Source organism: Schistocerca americana, chromosome 1 (genome assembly GCF_021461395.2).
Source record: "Schistocerca americana isolate TAMUIC-IGC-003095 chromosome 1, iqSchAmer2.1, whole genome shotgun sequence".
In the NCBI taxonomy this organism is placed as follows: Eukaryota; Metazoa; Arthropoda; class Insecta; order Orthoptera; family Acrididae; genus Schistocerca; species Schistocerca americana.
The window spans coordinates 330,336,210-330,347,719 of record NC_060119.1 but is presented as its reverse complement, the minus strand read 5'-3'; positions in this window follow the sequence as shown (position 1 = coordinate 330,347,719).

Genomic DNA, 11,510 nt, shown 5'->3' with positions numbered 1-11,510 from the left:
TGTATGCAGCCAAGAAGAATGCTGTACAACCAGTTAAGTACAATATGTACTACCTTTTTACCAACGACTTCTCATTATTTTAGTCGTTTCAGATCCAGTCCATGCAGCCAGCACCATATCGACGTTACTGACAAACCTGCTGTGATTTATATGTTTCTATTTAGCATTGGCCACCAGTCAACATTATCGACGACTCGTTCGTCGTCATCATAACAGGAGTATTCCTTATGTATTTGTTATTCTTGTGATTTCAAGTGACTAGTCCACATTCAATGTCAATGGGTTCCACTCACTGACCACTTCTGCCATCTCTACTGACAACACAATCCTCTCTGCTTCCTTTCATTCTGGCGGGTACGCTTCTCGTGACATCTAGTGGTCAGTTCCGCATTACAGAGGGGTGTCGGGATACGATTGATCTGATCCTCTTAACTGTCTTTATGTAGACAAATTGGAGGTGTTCCCACTATTGTGGGTGTAATTACCGTTGACATAGAGAGTGTTTCCCGTGCGACACAATCCCTGCATGCTAGCCAGGGACTTCGCAGGCAGCCTGAGACCTCAATCACACTTTTGGATTTCTGGCCCGTTACTCGGAGATTGTGAGTCGTGGAGTCTGTCTGAACCGAAAACAAGCCAAGTTATGAGCGGTCTCCGAAAGAAGTCCAAGAAAGTCGCTGCGCCTTTTTAGAGCTTCAGACTTCTGTGTCAGCAGCATACGCTGACATGGCAGTTCAAAAACTCTAACTGAAATCTTATAAAAGTAACTGTACCACCTTGAAAGCCACACAGCGTGGCGCATTTCACTTTTGGCAGGATTTTCAGCTGCAAAGCTCATTTTCAATGTAAACTATAGACGAACGAGAAGCAACGCAGCTTTCTAATTGCTCCAGCGCTAAGCACACTGACCTACATGATGAGTCGGCGTAGGGGCAATTCCATTCTCCCCACTATATCCCATGATACACGAGAACGGAACCTACTTTCTGGACGGCTCTCGTAAATGCTGAACGAAATAATTTGGATTGTACCTTATCTCGGTACAGGTAGTTTTAAGTGGCCGCAAGCTGTGAGAGCTCATTAGCGCAGCTTGAGTGAGGACAGTAATGCTGAGCGCCGTTGTTACGGAGGTGGCGTGAAAGTGGCGCGCCGGAGGGTCGGCTCCCCAAGAAGAGCTCAGCCCCAGGTGGCCCCCGCCTCCACTAGCCGGGGGGAGCGCAATCAGTAGCCCGGGGAGTCCCCGGGGAGCCCGCACTTTGTCTTACTTGTTGGCTCCGCACTTCGGCGCTCTCTTCTCCTCTCCTCTCCTCTTCTCTGCCCCACCGTCCGATGGCACCCCGCAGCCACTGCATGAGCATTATTCTCTGCTTGGCTCTTCACTCACGACGGCTCGGATTATAAGATCCGTCGTGGCTATCACAGACTGGTACAGCTTGCTGTAGTGACTTTCGAAAAGTAAATAGGACATTGTATGCTACATGACGCTAGACTGTGACTTCATAAAAGTAGAATCTTGAAAAGGAGATTATTGTTCCCTTATGCTTATGTACGAGCACTCTTAAGTTCTTTACTTACTTGAATCACAGAAAATATTTTGAAATGTATGGTTATATTCTACTTATTTATTTATTTATTCAAATGACCCTTATGGACAGTACGATAAATGAAGTTTGGTAACGTTCCTTTCTATTCAATTTTCCTTGCTCCCCGACTTCCTTCATCATTCGAGAGTGTCGTTCCTTTTCTTCCTGGGTCTGTTTTCTTGCTATTTTAGACCTCTTTCTTTCCTGAAATCCTGCCTTTCATTGCATCCCTAACCTATGCTCTCTGTTATGTCCATTCTAATTTCATTGTTTCTTATATCTTTAGCGACTTCGGTGAACCACGTAGGTCTGGATTTGTAGCTGTTTAGAAAGTTGAAGATCTTCTTGGTTAGGCTGTTATTTGTTCGGTAAAGGTGTGCATTAAACTGTAGTCTTCTTTTCCTCATTACACCACTTAGCTTTTCCTTTTCCAAACAGAGCTCTCCGTGTGACGTTAATTTGTATTCAACATTATTGTTACTTCTGGGTTTTAATATTTTCCTTAGAATTCTTCTTTCAACTTTTTTCCGTGTTTTCAACGTCCCCAAATCTTGTCACTTTAAGTGTTTCATGCCTTACCACTTTTTGACAGTGTCTTTGTTTTCTGGTCCAGAACGAAGTTTTTTGTTATACACGTTTTTCCAGAACGAGATTTTCACTCTGGAGTGGAGTGTGCGCTGATATGAAACTTCCTGCCAGATTAAAACTGTGTGCCGGACCGAGACTCGAACTCGGGACCTTTGCCTTTCGCGGGCAGGTGCTCTACTATCTGAGCTACCCAAGCACGACTCACGCCCCGTCCTCACAGCTTTACTTCTGCCAGAGCACTTGCCCGCGAAAGGCAAGGTCCCGAGTTAGAGTCTCGGTCCGGCACACAGTTTTAATCTGCCAGGAAGTTTCATACACGTTTTTGTCATTTGGAATGCTCTTTCCATTCCATGTATCCTATTTTCTACAGCTATCTTTTCTTTTGTATTCTTTGTTGTCCATTCTCCTAGGTACTTCAAACAGTTTGTTGTATATGTTGTGTTGTTACGAATTTTAAGGCTTGGCGGGGCGTAATCGGTATTTGTCACGAAGTATGTTTTTCAAAAGGTACTTTTAGTGCTATTTCATGTTCTTGTTTCTGTAGTTCTGTGATTCGTTCTTAGGAGCTACCCAGTGAGACAGTAATTAATGTCATGACATCTGCAAAATCCTGAAAACATATGATGATTCTATTTTGGTTTCCTCGTAGTTAACCACCCTAAATAGTGTTGATGGACTTTACCCATTCTCTCACTATCTTCTGTAATGTGCAGTTGACAAGTGGGGTTTTTAAACCATCTCACCGCGTTATTCTTGATTTTTTTTTTCAAATACTGTTTGTCAGTTCCCCAGCAAAATTTACTTTCGATGTTGTGTTTGTCAGTTTCCAGTAATTAATTTTTGTTTCGATGATGTGTTTGTTAAGTTCTTTTAATTATTTTTGTTCTTTCATTGTCGGGGAGAGTTCCTTTACAGTGCTGATTAGTGCATTTCTATTAGTTGAGACATATGCCCTTTTTACATCTACAAAAGTTAGTATTTCAGGTTTACGGTTTCCCTGATTTCTATTATGTTCTTTAAATTTAGCATCTGTCTCCTCAAGACTTTCGCCTCGCATTTCCTGTTTGATACTCTCCTAGTTACGTTATATAATACTAGACACATCACCGTTTGAATAAGAAGCAGGGTGCAGAAAGGAATGATCATACATAAACGTATTTTATTTCAAAAAGTAGAAGGGAATTCAGTCTTGGGTCTCACATTGCCTTCATTGATGACGGAAAGCCCTTTGATAGTCAAAAACATTCCTCCTGCGGCACAATGAGAGTGGTCTAGGATATCATCTACACAGTGTGTACCATGTACACAAGTAATACTGCAAACAGAAAGCGTAAATAAAGAAATTAATATCAACCAATGATTACGTTGACACAGTAACGTATCTCCTGAAAATTTTAATATTTGCATGGATGAGATGACTGGATTTCCAGGCAAGTTGAGGAATTAAAGTAAGTCAAAGAATGTATTTAAATGCATTGTTATTTGTTGATGATCAAGCTATTATTCAACAGACTGAAGATGACTTCCAAAGACATCTGTATTTTGTTCTTCACATCTGTTCCGAATTTAATATGAAGATACTAAGACTATAATTTTTACCACCCAACATCCAGTCTGAACAAAAAGTAACTCCATATAACAGATCTACTGAACTAGTGCCTCTCTTCCACCACATTGCCTGTTACATTACGTTGGTCCTTGTATCTTCACCCTGAATAAACACCATAGCAACATATGTGGAACAATCGTAATCTTCTTTTCCCCCCTATCTCTGTTCATCTCCTCTTCCCCTCTCTTTGTCCATCTCTTCCTCCTTCCCTCTCTGTCTGTCCATCACCTCATCCCCCCTTTATCTGTCTATCTTCATCTCCTTCTACCTCTCTCTCTCTCTCTCTCTCTCTCTCTCTCTCTCTCTCTCTCTCACTCTCTCTCTCCAGCTCTTCCTCCCCCTCTCTCTGAACACTTTTCTGCTTTATATGTCCTCCCCCCACTCTGTCCACCTCCTCAGTTTAGTGTAATTTCCAGGGTGGCCAAGATTTTGTTAAGGCCTTCTTTGTCCAACTTCGAGCGGTCTAAAAACCGCCTTATTGAGCGTTTGGCAGATACTACCATCTGTTCCCATTACAGAACAAAGCGCGCTTAGGGGTATGAATTTCCGCGTGATAGCTTGCTACGCGTGTTAGTGATGAGTCTTGTCATGTGAGCCTGCTAGAGCTCCATGACCTTGGGTAGCGCCATCAGTGCGAATGGTGCTGTGCATCCCTCGTCTTCCCATTAAGATCAGTAGAGATGTAAGAACTCTGTCAGCTGACGTACCTGGCGTAGTTTCGTGGAGAATGGTGCGTATTGCTGAACACTGAATTAGCCTTAAATGATTGATATATGAAGATTGGCGTTTAAAGAAGCAGAAAAATCTATGTCTTTGACTTCAAATGGTTAAAAATGTGAAAACCACGCACCTGGTGAAGGGGCCTCTATTTCTTAAGAACATGTCGCAAGGAAGACGGCAGTGTAGCACGTGTTTAACTGTTTGCCGAGCTTCAGCAGTACAGAATTCGGTTCGCAGGCTACTTACTACAAGATGGTAAAGATAAATTCGAGCCTGCTGGATCAGCAAGCAGGTGAAATGATACTGTTAATAGAGAAAATCAGTGTGGAGCTGGTCTCTTGGCAACGCCGCGAACAGCAGGCGTCCAGCGCGATGAATGAGACCATTATACGAGAACATATTCATGCAGGTAACTTAGAACCTTGTGCGCGAGTCACGGTTCCAACAACCATCACTCATAGAGTGTTTAATTTTTTTTCGGAACTATCATTCACTCTCACTTCAGTCAGTTTACGGAAGCAGTCAACTTTCAACACGTAGTCAGCTTCCTCCACAACTGGGCTCATGCTGGGCGCTATGTCGACCAAAGTTCTGTGCTGGGAGCTCACGCACGAGCTTTTAACACAGATTCTGACGCTTACCGTTTTCGGGATATGAATTACCTTTGTCATTTCCACGACCAAAAGATGAACCGCCGACCCGGAGTCTGCAACTACACGTCGAGATGCAACACAGCCAACTGGCCGTTGTGTTCCACTGGAGCCTATCACTGATCGCATTGCGCTCTGTGACTCCTCTTAACCTCACGATGAGATTCTAAATAGATAATATTCATTTTGTGACATTATGTTTTACATTGTTAATCAGTGAATCGAGACCAAGCACCCTTTTCGTCCGATTTAAGAGAAAAATATTTATTTTTTCTTCCGTACCTGTACAGGTTTGGTGCACAATACACTACCTGATCAGAAGTATCCAGATAACTATTAGTGAACATGAATGTGACAGTTATGACTGCTTGATCTCCACTGGGGACATTTACAGCGTCTATATGTCTCTTGGCGAATGAAAGCCGATTATTCTTCAAGGTGTTGTACTGTGGGACTTGGATCGAATTTAGTTCCTTAGTTAGTCAACTTCCTAACTCGTCCCACATTTGCTTTACAAGGTTCAGGTTGGAATCAAGGCAGGTGGGTCCATTTCAGAAATGTTATTTTCTACTGACAGTTACCTCAAACCTGCTTCATGACGGAGTGCATCATCTCCGAACTGTTCCTCTGTTGTATGCAGCACATAATGCTGTAAAGTACGTTCATATCCTTCCGTATTTACCCATTTCTTAAGCGTAGTAAGGTGACCAACCCCTAAACACGAAAAACACCTGCGTAGTGGAACATCAACTCCATACTTCGCTAATGGCACCACACAAGTGGCAGGTTCGCAAAATCGAAATCTTACCATCGGATTATGACAGAGTACAGCGTGATACGTGACTGCGAATCGACTGTTTCCATTCATCCACTATCCAGAGGCAACACTCTGCACATCACAATTATCACTTACAAAAATGTGTGGTTTATTAACAGCTGTTCGACTATTGTGTACCATTCTTTTTTAACTCCATACGCACTGTGGTGCTCATAGTTCCTTCCGCTGATTACCTACACCTGGAAGAGACACACGAATAAAAGTCTGCAAAGTGATGGCTGTGCTAGATTTCCTGTGCGGGGCCAGAGAGATAAGTGATGAGTAAAGAATATGTTAGTAATTACTTAGCCGAGATCGATATAAAAAAAAAAAACTTTATCGTAGATAACCGGATTCGGTAAAACTAAGTTACCATCTTCAGACCCATAATAAAATTATATGACGTGCTACAAACTCTTCTAGAAATAATGTAACGTTAATCCACCTTTCATTACGTTATCACAGACATCTTGTTCCAGCTAGATGCAAAATCTTTCCATGGAATTTCCAGGTACATAAAATATGACATGAGCGATGTGTTGGCATGTCACAATTCGAATTACTATGTACAATAGTCAATGCATGAGATTAACTGACAACAAGCAGTACAAAGATTCTATGAGTAAAAGTCAAAGACGTAATTTAAAAACAAACATGAATACACATACACACGTATAAAAATTCTGAAATATTTATAAAATATAAATATTAATTTAATAAAGATTTATAATAATTTTTATAATTTCTTCATGGAAGGATACTGCTGTACACCATATTACGACACTTGTGTTATATCATTACGCAACTGCAAGTACCTTTTTTTATAGTATCACCGGCAAGTGACAAATATAGTTACGAAAGAAAACTAAAATTTTCTAAAAACTTATTAGTAGAAACAGAAGTTAGACTATAATCTAAAAAACTTTTAGTAAATTATTAAAATCAAAATACAGCGGTGTTCAACCCAATATCTGAAGCTTGCGCAACCAATGTGCAAATTATATCATTATAGTGAAACCTGTGTATACTTACGAAACCTTTACATTGAATACACTTCACAAAGTAATATTATCAAACCATGTCACACATGTTTTGGTACATTAGTGACCATATTACAATGTTACAGAAGAATATACAGCATGACACATATGAACTTTATCTTTGCATTGTCTCTCTTTTAGCTACACTAAAAGAGGGGTGGGCACTCATCACTAGGTAGTACTGCATTTAAGATACTGAAAAATAATTATGAGAACCTAAAATATTATAATTTGCAAAAATAACTGACAGTTGTTTATGTGTAGAGAAAAACATATATTTAATAGAGATGTCCACAAAGAGAGTGTGTCAGTATCCAAATACTTCTAACCTTAGAGGAAAATTCCAAACAGGTACACAGACATATACCCACAGACTTTGTACCTGGAAAACATATCATCTTGTGTAACCAGTATGAAACCATATCAGAATTGAGTTGGTACACTAAAAAAAGTTACAATATTACAAAAGCATCTACAATGCCACACATACAAATTTAATATTCGCGTTGTCATTACTACTGGATTTACAATGAAAAAAAAGAATACGTTCATCAAAAAAATTTTGCTGTTTAGGAAGCGCTTCCCCCCCCCTCCACCTCACACACACACACACACACACACACACACACACACACACACACACACACACACACACACACGCACACACACACACTTCCATTGGGTATGTTAAACTAATAGAGTATTGACACTGTACATGAAATTTTACGATGCATCATTTTGTGAACTGATGTTTATTCCTAATATATGCTGTTTTGGTTTCTATCGGTTAACATAAGAACAGTAATATATCCTAGCTGCCTTATTTCTCGGGAGTTACGATGCTTTATGATACACAGATTTTCGCCAATGTAGCTTTACGTGGTGTATCGATGTAATTAAATGGTTTTCCATGGTTTAACGTGATTTATTTTCGGCAGCTACGATGTATTTTAGCTTCAAAACGTCACCATTGTGGCATTTCTTGATGTATTACATTTGTGTATATGGAATTTCAATATGTAGGTCACTAATGTACAGTGGTTACTTGGAATGAAAGATTATAATGTACCTCTTAGTAAATAGATACTGCAATTGCTGGCATGTACTATAGTTTTATCTCTGACATGGCATTGTCTTTTGATTGAATCCTTGACTATTACATATGTCACTGTGTTACTAGCTGTCGTTGTGGGATTGCTTCTCGACGAAAATTATCGTACATAGTTATTATTGAGAAAATTTTTTATGTGCTATTGTGGGCTCAAAAGAGCAAATCACTTTTGTACAAATTATGATATAACTTTCCTGCAAGTAAGTGAAGTACTATTTAACCTCGTAAATCCCTGTAAACTGTGTAGTCTCTGATGGTCGGATATATTTGTTTTAGGCTAAGTTTGATAATGGTCATTGACTGAAACTAGTAAAAAATTAATGACATAAGAATGTTTCACCATTAATTTTAACAATTATTTGGCGGCTTATCATCTCCACCTGTTAACGTACTTAAACACTCGTACTCCGCGCAGCATTAAACTCTGATGTTAGTTCCGCCACAGTTGGCTGCCTGTTCTGTTTTACCAGTCTGCCCAGCCTACGGGGTCCGACATATCTGAGAGGTGGCTACCCAACCCAACGACGTGTGGACGTGGTTTTATCTTGGTTTCGCCACGTGTTGAAGACACTCACCACAGCACTCCTCGAACACCCTACAAGTCATGCAGTTTCCGAAATGTTCGCACCGCGCCTTAAGGCCATCACATTCTGCCTTCCCTATTTAAACACAGACAGCACGCTCACTGATGCTACAGGCACCGTGCGTGCATCTGACTAGCAGTCATTTCTCGCCAGGTGACCCTCCCGCCTGCGCGGGTTTATATGGATAGTAGGTGAGTGGCCACAATGTTCTGGCTGATCAGTGTTATGTCACAGTTAACTCTGGCGCTACATTATACAAATCTCTGTCGCCTGTGGTACAGTGTCAGCGAAAGACGACGCTTGGGAACTAAGGATCTTAGCACAGTTTCTGATCCCGGTAGTTCATGGTGATACTCTGTCAGAACTTCAGTTTTCATCTGTGTATTTGCCACAGCCAGTGGAGCAACCGTACGAACTTGTTTTGGTGTGGTCTCGTTCTAGTAGGATTCGTGCCTGCTCTTCCCGTTGTGCTGAGTCCACCTCGCTGCCACTCATTCTGCAGCCAATCCACCATAGCCACTGTCTGTGCGATCTGTTAGAGGTTCTATGTTCCTCACGCTAGTGACTGGAATTTTCGCAAAGTGTGAAGTTACACGTGCACGTCCTGCAGGCATGCTGCATTGCGAACTTCAATACTTCCAATTTAGTTAATATAGGGACAATGGGCTTGCACCAGGCCCTCAAAATAAGCGTGTAACGTGCTATTGCAGAGCAAGACGGCATGTACTGGTGACTTTGTGGTGGTCATACTCCGCCTGTGCTAGTGGAATGTACCGCTACAGCAGGTTGCGTGCGGTGGCGAACAATCGACAATCAATACGACGCGGAAAGAAATCCCCAGCGGTCCAGGAGCGGGTGAATAACTTGGTTATCACGCACCGCCGCCATTCACGCCTCCCCGGGCCCCAGACGCCTAAGTAAACCAGTGCTCCCGTCTCCTGCTCCCTCACTCGGGCCAGAGTTGGGGGCTGACTCTGGGAGTGCTGCAGATGCACATGTCTGTGTCGTAGAGCTGCAATGTAGCCGAAAAGATGAATCAGAAAACGACTTGAAGTACTGGCATTGCATTCGTAACTTTCTACTCGTACGTATCTGCATTTTTACTTTAATATTATCAAGTTTGTTTCTTTAATTTCTGTGGGTGAGAGATGAGTCTTGAGACGGCCCGATGCAGCCCAGCACAAGTTTCATCCTTCACCTCAGAATAGCTCTTGCACACTACTTGAGATGTTCCAATGTCTGTCTTCCTCTACAATTTTTGTCTCCTATAACTTCCTCTAGAACCATGGAAGTATTTCTCTGATGTCTTAACACATATCCTGTCATCTTGTCCCTTCCTCTTTCCAGTGTTTTCCACATGTACCTTTCTTTCCAGATTCTGCGAGAAGCCTCCTCGTTCCTTATCAGTCAACCTATTTTTCAACAGCATTCTGTAGCATCACGTCTCATACACTTAGATTCTCTTCTTTTCCAGTTTTTACTAAATTTATGATTCACTACTACACAATAACGTGCTCAAACACATGTGTCAGGAATGTTCTTCCTCAAATTACGGTCTATTTTTCATGTAAGCCGACTTCTTCGGGCCAGGAATGCTCTCTACTACTTTTTATATCCTCTCTGATTTCCCAGTGATGTGTTATTTTACTTTCAAGATAGTCGAATCCGTCACATCACCTACTTTCTGTCACCATTTTTGCTGTTACGTTCCTCTTTAATCTCGTTTCTGATACTAGTCATTGCTTCAAATTTTCATCGGTTTACCTTCATTCATTTCTCATTCGTTGACCTTTATCATTTTGTTACTTGAAATTACTAGTTCCCCATCGTGCGCCTTCCCAGGTGGCGGAAGGGAGCAAACCTCCCAGATACGGGTCGCATTGGGTAAGTGAAATACCAACCATAACTGGCAACACGGGCAGCGTCTGTACTCCAGTGCAGTGGCCTGCCAAAGGTGTGTATACCCCATGTTAGAAGCAGGTTGGAAAACTAGATCGTCAGTTCGTCGTCAAGCAGGTGTGACAATTACACTTTAAACCTTTAAGTCTTATATGATCAGTAATGCTAGCGTAAAAATTCCGTGTAACTCCCCCAACTATCCTATCTCCGGGAAGGGACTGCTTTAGCATTGTCAGTGCTGGAACCGCCTGATGGGGAAAACGCCAGACGTCATTACGCCTGCACATATAACGGCCGATTACTTCTGGGTGGACATAAACTAAGTGAAACTTAGGTGGTTTTCTTGTTGGTCAGAGATAAGTGCGTTCTAATGGGGAACAGTGTGTAACGCTAATCTCATGAAACATCCTGCACCATTCAGGAGAATCAGAAGAAAGAATACCTGGTGTGAGGTTCCCAATAAATAAGAGCATAATTAATAAGGTAACAGCAATAGAAGGAATATCAAGTAATATAGCACAGATTGTAATTAAAATATCTGAGATATACAACTTACAAATAACGCAACCGTATGCTCATATTTCAAGCCGTTCTCACTGTGAATTAGTAGCTTTTTATGAACAGATAAAACGCGTACATGGAAAAGGAAGGGACTGTAACTTTAAACACAGAGAATTGGAGATTTAATTGCCGAAGTTCGTATCCAAAACAAGGAGACGTTTCTGTAGGTTACCATGGAGTCGTTGAAAGAAATGAAAGAGGCTGTTTGCTGAAGAGAGTAATTTATTCATCATGGACACCTTTTTAAGGAAGTTCAAATAATGAAAATCTGAATGAAATACACTTTATTATTCCAAACCAAACCAAATTAATGAAACATGTTTTAGTTTTAACGGAATTTAATGCTGG